General features: G+C 37.9%; 1 long non-coding RNA gene across 1 annotated transcript in view; it reads right to left on the bottom strand.

The window, feature by feature from the left end:
- The window catches only part of LOC123280607 (uncharacterized), a 75,711-nt gene that overhangs the window by 44,784 nt on the left and 17,376 nt on the right, over positions 1-13,551 (bottom strand). The gene's annotated exons all lie outside the window — the stretch shown is intronic.

Below are 13,551 nucleotides of genomic sequence, written 5' to 3'. Positions count from 1 at the left end.
TCCTGTATTTCGGCTTTGGGTGGATGAGGGAACTGACTGAAAGAAATAACGTTGTTAAAAGGATTTTATTAAAAACTAAAAAGGGAAAACGCCTGTAGAAAACTAAGGAGGGGGGAAAAAAAAAGAAAAAAAAGCCTTTCCCTGACCGGGAATCGAACCCGGGCCGCGGCGGTGAGAGCGCCGAATCCTAACCACTAGACCACCAGGGAAGCTAGCAACTTCTTCCCTTAAAAAGTATATGATTCCAACCAAATGCGGTTTTGACTGTGCGTGTTATCTCAACTGCGTAGGTTTTAAGATTCTTGACTACTGGGTCTTCCCCACGTCGAAACTGCTTCCTCGTATTTCTTTTTTGGAGTGGAAAATCTGTGAGAGAACTCCCAAGCGTGGCTCCCAGAACTGAGCGACAATAGTGTACACACGATCACAGTCCCCAAGACCAGAGACCAATGTCAGAAGAAACACGCGAGAGTGCTTGCAGTGATTTCCTGAATTATGATCAGCAGAAAAGTAAAGGTCTCCAGATGAGGCTGTGCCAAATTGACCAGGAACTCTTCTTAAGAAATATGAAGTTCGTCGCATGCGTAACACTAGGAGATCCTGGTCTTATAGCAGCTTTTTGGTTTTTTGGTTTTTTCATCTCATGTGAATTTCGACCAAACTCTTGCCTAAAACGAATATTACAAACAAGAGAAAGTCACTCAGCCTATGGGTGCTTGGTGGTCAGGAATATCTGAGCGTATCTCGCCGGTGGGAGACTAAGAGAAGGGCAGGGTTTTGGAGCTCTAAAATTTTTAAATATGAAGAAGAGAGATAGTGACGAGGAAAAAAAAGAAAATTAGGGTACATGCCTTGACTGAAGGAACTTTTAAAACCATACCCATCAATGTATGCAAACTAACTTTATATGAGAGAGAAAAGAAAGCAAATGTGGCAAAATGTTAACAATGAATCTTGCAAAGAGTAATTGTGTCCATTATTTCACTCTTTCAACTCTTCCATAGGTTTGAAATTTTTAAAAATAAAAAGTTGAGAAAAACAAAACTGAAACAATAAAAAGCTTCCTCTCAGGCCTTCTTTGGTCAGATGACTGCAGTGTGATTAACTCTCTGCACATGAATTAAAACAGAGTTTTCTTTGTTCCTTTTCTCCCCCCCCCCCCCCCCCCCCCCCACTGAGGAAGATTGGCCCTGAGCTAACATCTGTTGCCAATCTTTCTCTTTTTCTTTGGTATGTGAGCCACTGCCACAGCATGGCCACTGACAGATGAGTGGTGTAGGTCCATGCCCAGAATGGAACCCTGGCTCTGAGGGCAGGGAACTTAACCACTAAGCCACTGGGGCTGGCCCCAAATAGAGATTTTTAAAAGCAACCCCTATACACACTAACATCAGAAAATACTTTTGATAATAAATGAAATTGAGAATTCCAAAAATTGAATCATCAATGATGTGTACATATCAGCAGCACCTGACAGAAAAACGGGTGGTAGGATATGGGGTATTTGGGGTGGAGTGGGGGGGAGGTGTTTTGCTTTGCTTTTGTTAATGTTGTTTAAAATGTTTACATCAATGTTAAAATGTCGTTTAAGAAAAGTGTGAATCCTCGAGTCATCCAATCTCCACCTTCCTATGGGTTTAAATGCCAAAAATTAGGGGAAAGGGTAACTAAATGCTAGACATTTATTTTCACAAAAACCAAGTAATCTTCTTGTCACATGTCACCAAGGAGCCTAACAGAGCCCACTTCCTTTTACTCCAGCTCTGTTCCCACAGAACAGCTACTTGTACCCTGAGGCTGAAAAGAAGTATCTAATCTTCAGAGCAACATCCTGGGATTGTACCTGGGGGTGGGCACAAGGTAATATAATTTATGTCTCTATGTCACAGAGGAAATCAGCCTCCTTATGTTTTGGTCAACAGTCCATTTTCATCTATTATTCTGCCACCTGCTGGTAATTTTCCATAGCAGATGAGAACATAAGAAGAGAGCATGAGCTCTGAAACCTAGCCACCTTTCTCAACATCAAAGCACCAGGAGAAATCTCATCCTCAGGACAAGATTAAGCCTCTTCCAGTTCCTGGCACCACACACCTAAGGATAGATGGGCGAGGAGTTCTTTTCATTCACTTTATTCCATGTTCTATTTTCTTTTTCCATTTTTCAAACATTTAGATTATGTGCTACACTAGGTATTAAAGATACAGAAATTTACTTAAAGAGCTCACAATCTAGTAGAAAACCAAACAAAAAAGTGAATAAAAGAAAATGGATCAAGGAAGATTGAGTAGATGTACTTTTCCCTATTCCCCCTGCTAATACAACTAAACCCCCTGGATACTGCATATAAAACAAACGTAAGAGACTCTGAAAGATGGAGAGAAAGAGGCAGATCAGCTAGGGGCCTCACAACCCGAAGAACCACACAGTGGTGATTTTCCTGGGTTTTTCTTTTTGCCTCATGTATCCCAAAGTTGGAGCTAAAGAAGTCAGCAAACCTGGAAATGCCAATGGGTGTAGCCAAAACAAACAAACAAACAAAAACCCAACAAAAGCCTGCTCTCTCTACCCAAAGGACCAGGAAAGAGGCAGCCTAGGAAAACAGAAAACTTTTAGGTCTTTAGAACAACAGGTCTACTCCAGCCAAACACCAGAGAAAGAGCTGTCACTCACCTCTACCCACGCCAGCAAAGGCTGGACGGGGTGCCTAGACTTCCACCCTCACCAGGCCTGTAAGTAGGTGTTCCTCCCCTTCCCTGTTGGATTGGTATCACAGGAGACTTAGTAGAGAGTCCGTACCTTCACCAACACCCAGTGATAACAAGGCCACCCCCATCCCCTAGTGTCAGTGGAGGCCATGTGAGGAGCAGTAAGGAGGCACTGCAACCTCTCCTAGCCAGGTTGGTATTAGTGGAGGCCTGGTGGGGAGCTGGAACTCCTACCCCTGCCCAACAGTAATAAGCAGCCCCTCCCCTCAGGTGTCAATGGAGGCCAAGTGAGGACCCTGGACTCCTATGCCTACCTGTAACAAGGCACCCCCCCGCCACCATTTCCTCTGAGTAGTATCAGAGAAAGCCAACAAAAACAGAAGGTTTAAATAAGATCAAGTCCAAAATGTCCAGGTTTTAATTAAAAAAACACTCATCAGACCAAAAATGAGGAAGATGTCTAACTTAAAACAGACAACACCTAGATGCCAGAGATGTTAGACTTACCTGACAAGAATTTTAAAGCAATTATCACAAAAATGTTTCAACAAGCAATTACAAACGTGAAATAAATGAAAAATAGAAGGTCCTAGCAAAGAAATTAAAAGTTTCAGCAAAGAAATAGAAGATATAAAGAAGAAATGGAAATTTTAGAAATAAAAAAGACAACACAAAAACCCTCCATGGATGGGCTCAACGGCAGAGTGGAGGGGACAGAGGGAAGAATCAGTGAACTGGAAGTTAGAACAATAGAAATTACTCAATCTGAAAAACAGAGAAAATAGAGTGGAAAAAAAAGAGCAGAGAGTAACAAGGACTTGTGGGATTAAAACAAAAGGTCTAACATTTGTGTCATTGAATTCCCAGAAGGAGAAGAGAAAAAGAACAGGACTGAAAAAAGTACTAAAAGTGGGCCAGCCCCATGGCCAAGTGGTTAAGTTCGTGAACTCTGCCACAGTGGCCCAGGGTTTCTCGGGTTCGGATCCTGGGTGCGGACATGGCACCACTCATCAGGCCACAGTGAGGCAGCATCCCACATGCCACAACTAGAAGGACCCACAACTAGAATATATAACTATGTACTGGGGCAATTTGGGGAGAAAAAGCAGAAAGAAAAAAAATAGATTGGCAACAGTTGTTAGCTCAGGTGCCAATCTTTAAAAAAAAAAAGTACTAAAAGAAATAATGGCTGAAAACTTCCCAAATTTGGCAGAGGGGTAAACCTACCAATTAAAGAAGCTGAGCAAACCCCAAAGAGGATAACCCCAAATAAAGTCATGCCAAGACACATCACAGTCAAATTGCTGAAAGCTAAAAACAAGGAAAAAGTCTTGAAAGCAGTGAAAAATGACACCTTACCTGTATGAGAAAAACAATTTAAATAACAGCAGATTTCTTATCAGAAACTATGGAGGCCAGAAGTGACACAAAATTTTTCAAGCACTGAAAAGAAAAGACTGTCAACCTAGATTCCTATACCCAGTGAAAATATCCTTCGAGAATGAAGGGAGTACAACTTAACAACAAAAAGACAACTCAATCAAAAAATGAGCAAATGATTTGAACAGAATTTCTCAGAAGATATTCAAATAACCAGCAGGCACATGAAAAGATGCTCAATGTCATTAGTCACTAGGGAAATGCAAATCGATACCACTATTAGATACCACTTCACACATTCCAGGATGGCTATACTTTTAAAAAATGGAAAATAACAAGTATTGGTGAGGATGAGGAGAAATTCAAACCCTTGTACGTTGCTGATGGGAATGTAAAATGTCGCTGCTGTGGAGAACAGTTTGGCAGTTCCTCAATAAGTTAAACATAGAATTAAACACAGAATACAACCCAGTTGATCTCACTCATAAGAAGAAGATAAAAACAACAACAAACAAACACATAGAGACAGAGATTGGATTGGTGGTTACCAGAGGGGAAGGGGGGAGCAGGGAGGGCAAAAGGGGTGCTTAGGCTCACATGTGTGGTGAAGGACTATAATTAGTTTTTGGGTGGTGAATATGATGTAATCTACACAGAATTCGAAATATATTATGATGTACAACTGAAAGCTGTATAATGTTATAATCCAATGTTACTGCAATAAAAAGATAAAAAATAAATAAATAAATACAACCCAGTAATTTTATTCCTAGGTATAAATCCCAAAGAACTTAAAACAGGTACTCAAATAAATACTTGTACATGCATATGCATAGCAGCATGCTATTCACAACAGACAAAAAGTAGAAACAAATGGTTAAGCAAATGGTAATATACACATACAATGGCATATTATTTGGACATAAGAAAGAAGGAAGTACTGCCATGCTACAAGTGGGATGAACCTCAAAAACACAAAAGAAGCCAGACACAAAATGTCACATATTGTATGATTCCATGTATATGAAAGGTCCAGAATGGGCAAATCCATAGAGACAGAAAGCAGACTGGTCATTGCCAGAGGGTGGGGAGTGACTGTATAATGGATACAGGGTTTCCTTTTGGAGTGATGAAAACGTTCTGGAACTAGATAGTGGTGATGGTTGCACAACATTTTGAATGTACTAAATGCCACTGAATTGCACACCGTAAAATGGTTAAAACTGTGAACTTTATGTTATATGTATTTTGCCACAATAAAAAATAAGTGAAGGGGATATCCTAGCAAGATTTTTTGTAGATACAGACAAAATTATTTTAAAAGTTATATGGAAAGGCAAAGGAACTAGAATACCTAAAATAAATTCTGAAAAAGAAAAATTCAGTGGGAGGAATCAGCTTACCAATTTTCAAGACTTATTAAAAGGCAACAGTAGTCAAGACAGTGTGGTACTAGCAGAAGGATAAATACACAGATCAATGAAACAGAATAGAGAACCCAGTAGGAGACCTACACAAATATGCCCAACTGATTTTTTTTACTAATTGTGCAAATCAATTCAATGGGGAAAGAATAGATTTTCCATATACACTGCTGAAGAAATTGGACATCCTTAGGCAAACAAATAAAAAGCAAACAAAAAAGCCCTCAACCTAAGTCTATACCTTATAAATTCTACCTCAAAGTGGATCACCAACTTAAATGTGAAGAAAAACCTTTTAGAAAAAAAAAAAAATAGAAGAAACTCCTCATGATCTAGGTCTAGACAAAGACTTGACATCAAAAGCATGATCTATAAAAGGAAAAACTGATAAAGTAGACTTCATCAAAATTAAACACGTTTGCTCTGCAAAGAACCCTGTTACAAGGCTGAAAAGACAAGATTGGGAGAAAAATATGTGTAAACTACATACCCAACAAAGGACTATTATCTGGACTGTATAAAGAACTTTCAAATTCAACAATGAAAAAAACAATCCAATGAGAAAGTGGTCAAAAGATATGAAGGGACATTTCACCAAAGGAGTATACAGATAGCAAATAAACATATGAAAAGATGTTCAGCAGCATTAGCCATTAGGGAAAAACCACAATTAGATATCACTACATACCTATGAGAATGGCTAAAATTAAAAATAATAACAACATCAAATGCTGATGAGAATAACACAGAGAAACTGGATCACTCATACATTGCTCATGGGAATGTAAAATGGTACAGCCACTCTGGAAAACAGTTTGGCAGTTTATTAAAACAAAACCCGAAATAAACAATTTCCATATATTTGCATTCCTGGGCATTTATCCCAGGGCAATAAAAACTAATGTTCACACAAAAATCTGTACGTAAATGTTTATAGCACATCTATTAATAAGAGCCAAAAATTGGAAACAAGGCAGATGTCCTTCAACAGGTGAATCATTAAACAAACTGTGGTACGTCTATACCATGGAATACTACGCAGAAATAAAAAGGAACAAACTACTGATACACACAATTTGGATGAATCTCCAGAGAATTATGCTGAATGAAAAAGCCAATCCCCAAAGATTACATACCGTAACCTGTTTATATAACATTCTTAAAAAGACAAAACTATAGAAATGGAGAACAGATTAGTTGTTACTAGATGTTAAGGTGGGCATGGAGATGGGAGGGAAGTAGGTGTGGCAACATGAGGGATCCTTATGATGGAAATGTCCTGTATCCTGATTGTATCAATGTCAGTATCTTGGTTATAATATTGTACATAGTTTCACAAGATGTTACCATTGGGGGAAACTGGGTAAAGGGTACTCAGGATCTCTCTGTACTATATCTTACAACTGCATGTAAAGATACAATTATCTCAAAATAAAAAATTTAATTTATGTTTAATGGGTAGAGAGTCTCAGTTTTGCAAGATGAAAAGAGTTCTGGAGATTGGTTGCACAACAATGTGAATGTACTTAACACCACTGAACTGTACACTTAAAAATGGTCAAGATAGTAAATTTCATGTTGTGCATTTTGCACAATTAAAAACTTTTAAAAGAAACAAATTTAATAAAGAAAGAACAATTTTACAAACAAATAAAAATTAGAATTGATTAGGGCTAGAGAAGAGGTAGTCCTTTGTTGGGAATGAGAAAAATTGCAATTAATTCCACCAGAGGGAGTGAAGAAACAGAATGACTGCAGCATACCAGTAGCAATCTAGCCTTAGAAGTGATGATATCGCCTCTCCAACTTATTTAAGACTCCCTTTTACGTGGAGCTTGAAGATCCGTCTGAGCCCCTAACCACTTTATGACATCAGATTTTCCCACATAATGCCAGACATCAATCTCAGCTCTTCCTATTATCATTTCCTGTGTGCGTGGACATTCCTTTCTTCACTCTCACTTTAGGCTAGTGGTTCTCAACCTGAGCAGCACATGAAATGACATGCGGAGTATAAACAAAAAAATCCTGGTGATTCAGTCCCATCCCCAGAGGTTCTGATTTAATTGGTTTAGGGTATAGTCTAAGCATCAGAATTTTCTAAAGCTCCCCAGACAATTATAACATGCAGCCAAAAGTGAAGAGCCACTGCTTTAGGCACTGGAAAGTGCACTTTTTCCGGTAAGCACTATATTACATTTGTCTTGCATTTGACTGTTATTTTTCATTTGTGTATATTTTGTCTCCATGTCAAGACCGTAATCTCCTAGAAGGCCTTAATTCTATCATTTATTTCTAGCAAATGTCGTGTTTAGTGAACACCTGAAGAATTGAACTAAGCCAACTAGCTAAGAATGTTCCTGGCGTGGCAACAGGATCCAAGTTCATTTTGGTTAATTAATATAGTTCAAATTCAAGATGAAACAGGGAAAGGAGATAAAATCTAACATTTGGGAGAATGGCAGACATTATTCCTGACATAACAGTGGTTAAAGCACAGGCCTAAATAACTGAAAAATTTTTGCCTGATTAGCAATAAATGTCTGAGGACCAAAAAAAAAACCACACAAGGCATTAGTCATCAACCCTAATCACTATTCATTTCTCATGATGAGTTCTTCTACCAGTCCAGTTGGATTTTATCCACAACATTTATCACAAGTATGCCAACAGCTCTCCAGGAGATGGAGGACCACATGTGTGCTAGAGTCCAGAAATCAATCAGAAACACCCAAAGTCCTTCTGAAGAACAGTCTAGGTGAACATCTCCAGTGTATAAATAAAAATCCAGCAGGTAGACCCAAAGGGGTGGTAATTCATACACTAAAGTTCACCCTACAGTATCTCCTGGACTCCGGTAATTTGGAATAATCCATATATAAGGGGCTTAAAATACCTGATACTTTGAGGAGATATCCTGCTGTGCAATTAAACAGCCTAAATGTCCCCTGTGCCCAGCCAATTTCCAAGTTCTGCTCAGATGAAGGGACAGGGTAAGTGCTGGAATTATAAAGACTTTTGGCATCAGAAGAGATACCTTAGATCAAAAATATAATCTACTGGTTTTTCAAGCCATTTTAGTAATAGAATCCTTTTTTCTAATGAAATCATACCCCAAGTCCCGAAGTGTAAAGCAGCTCAAAGCAGAGCTGCTCTGGTTTGGATAGGGGTGTAGGGAGTCCCTAGAACACTTGGAGCAGGGGTTTGAAATCCAAATTCCACAGGTGAAGGGGCTGAGGGTTACCTTTGTGTGGCCCTGTCCTTGGGAGGCTCCAGAGAGACATCAAGTACATGAATTAAAAAGAATTAACCATCTGTCTGCTATGAAAGTGTTGGGAAGGTCATGTCCTTAGCTCCACAGAAATAAACTGTTTCTAAAGCAAGGATCGTCCATACAGTGAAAAGACCTGCTAAGCCAGTTTAGGTCATGGTAGTGTGAGACTACCTAGGATTGAGAATATCTAGCAGTATTCCTCAACCAAAGTGGTACCACCTTCCCTGGGGGCCTTTGGAAATAAGTAGGGGCACTTTTAAAATTTACAATGACTGGGAAGGCAGATGGCACTTGGGAGGGGAGGGGAGACGAGAATGCTAAATGTCTGGCAGTTCCAGAGGACAAAGAATTATCCCTCCCATAATGCCAGTAGGGCCCCATTTAGAAACACTGAAGGCAATGGAAGCCTGAAAGATTTAGGTTACTTTACACTCAAGGTCCTTACCACACACCTCAATATGTTCTGAACCCTAATCTCTCTCTTATTACTTTCACTGCCTCTGCTCCACCCTCATCAGTTACTCACACTCACCTTCACAATCAAGAGAATAATCCTTTTTTCAGATGTTAGAAGTTCTGCAACTCCCATGGAGGCCAGGAGCCACTGATGGCTGGCTCCACAAACATAACCAAAACCATGTGAAAAATAATAATGGCTTTTTAACAGTGTGCCTAACTCTTCACGTGGTCAGGATGTTGAACACACCACAAAGGAAACAAGAAACATAAAAACACTTTATGGCAACAAGACAGAACTGAGTTCTACTCAAATAGTTAATAGTTTTCCCCTCTACAAGACCTCAAGATAGAAATTAATAAAAATAAATAAACAAATAGTCCTGAGGCTCCAGTAAAAAAAAAAAAAAGAAAAGAAATTAATGTAAACCAAATAAACAAAACTAAATCTATGAGGGTGTACACTACAGTGGATAGTCTTCAGCAACTCAAGTATTTTTTAGAACTATTTGATGGCCAGAACAGAACTGCTTCAAAGGCAACGTGAAATACCCTTGGAGCAGGAAGAGCAGAATCCTCCTGCCTATGGTTCTATTACTGCTTTGAGCTGAGTATTGACTGATTTACTCAAGGGTGATTTAGCAAGTGTCCACCTTGCTCTTACTGCTACCCACAGCAAAGAGGTGGCTCCCTGGTGGTCTAGTGGCTAGAATTCAGTGCTTTCACAATAAAGAGAAATCATGTCTTGTCTATTCTAGCCCTCTAATAAGAGGTATAATGGTTAAAATTATCAAGTGCACATACTTGAGCATTTTTCTGAGGACAGGGCTCATATCTTTCAGATTTTGAAAATGAGTTTGTGAACCAAAAAAGTTAAGAACCATTGACTTATAAACTCTCAGTCCCAAGTAATCTCACACTGCCAACATCCTAATCAGTTTAACAAAAGGAAACCCATCTTTTACTGCATCAGCAGTCTTTGATTTTAGAAACATTTTATTTTTGGAACTCTCATTGTAATACAGGGAAATGCAAGCACTGCTTTCTTCACCTTTCCAGGAAATGATAAAAACATCAAATGTGTGGGTAAAGGTGGCACAAAGAATATGTCTTTAGGTAATAGCTCCAAATGAACAAAATGTCAAAAGTTCAAGCTATGAAAAATGAATGCCTTTTTATTTAATTTAAATTTAAATTCACATTTCCAAAAATATTTCATTTGCTTTTATTTGAACTTTAATTTTTCCAAAACAGATTTGACATGACTTGCAAAAAAATAAACACCTTACATGTAACCAAAAACAAGCATAACAAAAAACAACTAACATAAAAACAGAAAGTTCAAAAGCTATAGGAAAGACAAAATATATAGGAAAAACCCAAGCTAATATAAATACTATAATTGAGCATTAGATTTTCCTCTGAACTTCTAAACAGTTAAAACAAAAAGAGAAAGGAAATGAGTTGTATAATTCTCATTGCTTCTTAAAGGAAATATATCAAGCTGCCAAAAAAGGTAAACTTTTCTCATATGGTAAATTTATCAAGTAGACCCTTATACCTGTAACAACTGAACACCATAACGACCATCATTTGGTTTATCTGAAATAAATTTTGAAAAAAGCATCTTGTTTCCTTGTTTTTTCATTTGACACAAAATAAAAGAGGCTATCAAATGATTATCTTCTATTTTTTCAGCATACTGCAAGAAGTTAGGGGTTTAGTAATATAGTTTAAATAAGCTGAAACACATAAGAATTTTGTTGAACTCCTTCCATATATAGAAGCTGGATGCCAGCCTCTCTTCTCACCACTTAGTGATAGGCCCATTCTCCTAGCCAGCATTCTAATTTGAAGATCTAAGGACTGTTTCCTCTGTTCTATGTCTCACATCCCTGTCCAAATCTGTACCTTTTCTGTTTTCTTTTTCATCATCTAAACTCAGCCACCTGTGAACCTATAAAAGACGCTATAATGCAAAGAGTATTGGCTTCTGAGTCAGATAAATCTGGACTTGAATTAGACAACCTTGGACGAGATGGTCTCTGAGTTTCAGCTCCCTTATCTGTAAAATGGGCATAAAATCTACCTTTCAGGGTTGTTGTAAGGGTTATAAATCTCACACATAGCATCTGGCACCAGCAGATGTTCAGCAATGCTATTATTTAAACTACTTCTATTATGATGATTACTCTTGTCCAGGTAGATCTATTTTATTGTGTCTCATGACAATGCTCCCTACCCATTTCCAAAGCTTCTCTCTTATTGTAAGGCCAACATAATACCCTCTTGCTATGTTTCTCCTATCAGTTAACCTTGTCTGTTCTTTCAAAGATGATTCTACCCTCAGCTACAGGTGGGATTTTTTATCCTAGTACCAATAGTATACAAATTAGTAGTTGTTACCAGCTCATTTCACTACCTTTCCTGTCACAGCACAGCTTCATAACACTGAATGAGCATGCAGTAACTTAAGATGACAATATAAATGACTCCAAAGTGGTAAAGGAGATAAGTCTGTAAATGGGATGGGAAAGATTTAAGGACCTGAACCATGCTCCAAATTATTGTGAGTGGTGCAACAAAGAGTTAGTGACCATCTTCTAGAAGAGCAGGGAAACTTCCTATCAAGGGCCATGGACTTATAGAAAACAGACTAGTTTAAGGCCTCATTAGGAAGAGAATCATAAAAGAAATGATCTCACCTACTTAAAAAAAAAAGACATTGTCAAAAGTAGTAAAAATTAGTCTCAAGAACAATATCTGAGCATCAGCAAGTCCTATAGCTTTATTTGCAAAATAGATCCCAAAGCTGACCACTTCTCAATGTTTCCATGGCCACAGTCTTAATCCTGCATGGCTTACTCCACTTCCACTCTTCCCCCTCTCCAAAATCACTTTCTACAGAGCAGTGAGAATTACCTGGTTTTAAATTTTAGATCATATTATTATTGTGTTTTGATTTATACTTTTCCTTTTTTCTCCTCCTTTCTTGTCTTGTTTTTGACTAAGTTTTTGTCTTGTTTTGTTATTTTAATTCCCTTTTTCTCCTCTTTTGGTTCAGAAATAACACACTATTTTTTTCCATTATTTTGGTGCCTACCCTTACAATGCATTCTTAAATCTTAATCTTAATTAAAGCATAAATCCAATCAATTTTGACGTATTTCTCCCAAACAATATGAGAACCTCAGACAGTTTTAATTACATTCATCCTGTTTTATGTTATTATTGTATTTTTTACTGCCAGACACATTTTAAAAATACAGTAATTGTTTAGATTTAGCCACACAATTTTCTTTTTTTACCATTTCTTCTCCCATCTTAATATATCCTTCTTTGCTCAAAATCATTCTCTCTGTAGTAAATCTTTTTAACAGTTCTTTTGATGAGGATTTATTGGTGGTAAATTCCTTCAGGTTTTGGTTTGTTTGAAATGTTTTATTTATTTTTAATTCTGGAATAATATTTTAACTGAGTATAGAAGTCAAGGTTGACAATTATTATCTCTCAGCTTATCAGACCTATACCACAACTGTTTGGAATAAAACAGAGACAAGATCACTCTGCAACCACAAAAATAAGCAAACATCCCCTCTTCTAACAAGAGTAATTGCTGCTTTTTTGCTGTTGTTTTAACCAATTTCAGCTCCAATCCCTCTTTAATCCTCCCACCTCCTAGATAAAAATTTAGGCACCCAATCATTGAAATGCCCTTGCTTCTTGACACTATTCAATCCAAAACTGGCCCTCACAATTCTGAACTCTAGTTCAGAATCATCCAACAGAAACCCAAACTCTATAAGAGGTTCCTCCTAACTTTCCCTTACTGAAATGGTCCCATAATTCCACTGCAGCATTCTCTTCCTTGCTGTAGTAAGTCAAACAAACCCAACTTTTTTGAATACAGGTTTGTTCCCAGTGGTGTTTGGCCCATGAGCTTTCACAAGGACCATGGTCAAATTGCTCCAATAACCTCAAAGGGCCCACAGATGACTTCTGACTTTAAAATGTCATTACGGAAATTTTCAAACATTTACAAAAAAAAGAGACTAGTATAGTGAATCCCTATGTATCCATTATCCAGTTTCAACAATTATCATGTTTCATCATTACCCCCACCCACTTCTCCCCTGTCTTGGATTATTTGGAAGCAAATCCCAGCTATCCTATCTTTTTATCTGCAAATATTTCAAGATATGTCTCTAAAAGATAAGCACTTGTTTTTTTAAAAGTACCATTTATTGCATCAACAACTTTAACAATAATTTCTTATAAATCACCAAGTATCCAGTAAGCGTTCATCAGC

Source organism: Equus asinus, chromosome 25, assembly GCF_041296235.1.
Source record: "Equus asinus isolate D_3611 breed Donkey chromosome 25, EquAss-T2T_v2, whole genome shotgun sequence".
NCBI lineage: Eukaryota > Metazoa > Chordata > Mammalia > Perissodactyla > Equidae > Equus > Equus asinus.
This window is presented reverse-complemented; position numbering and strand designations above follow the sequence as displayed.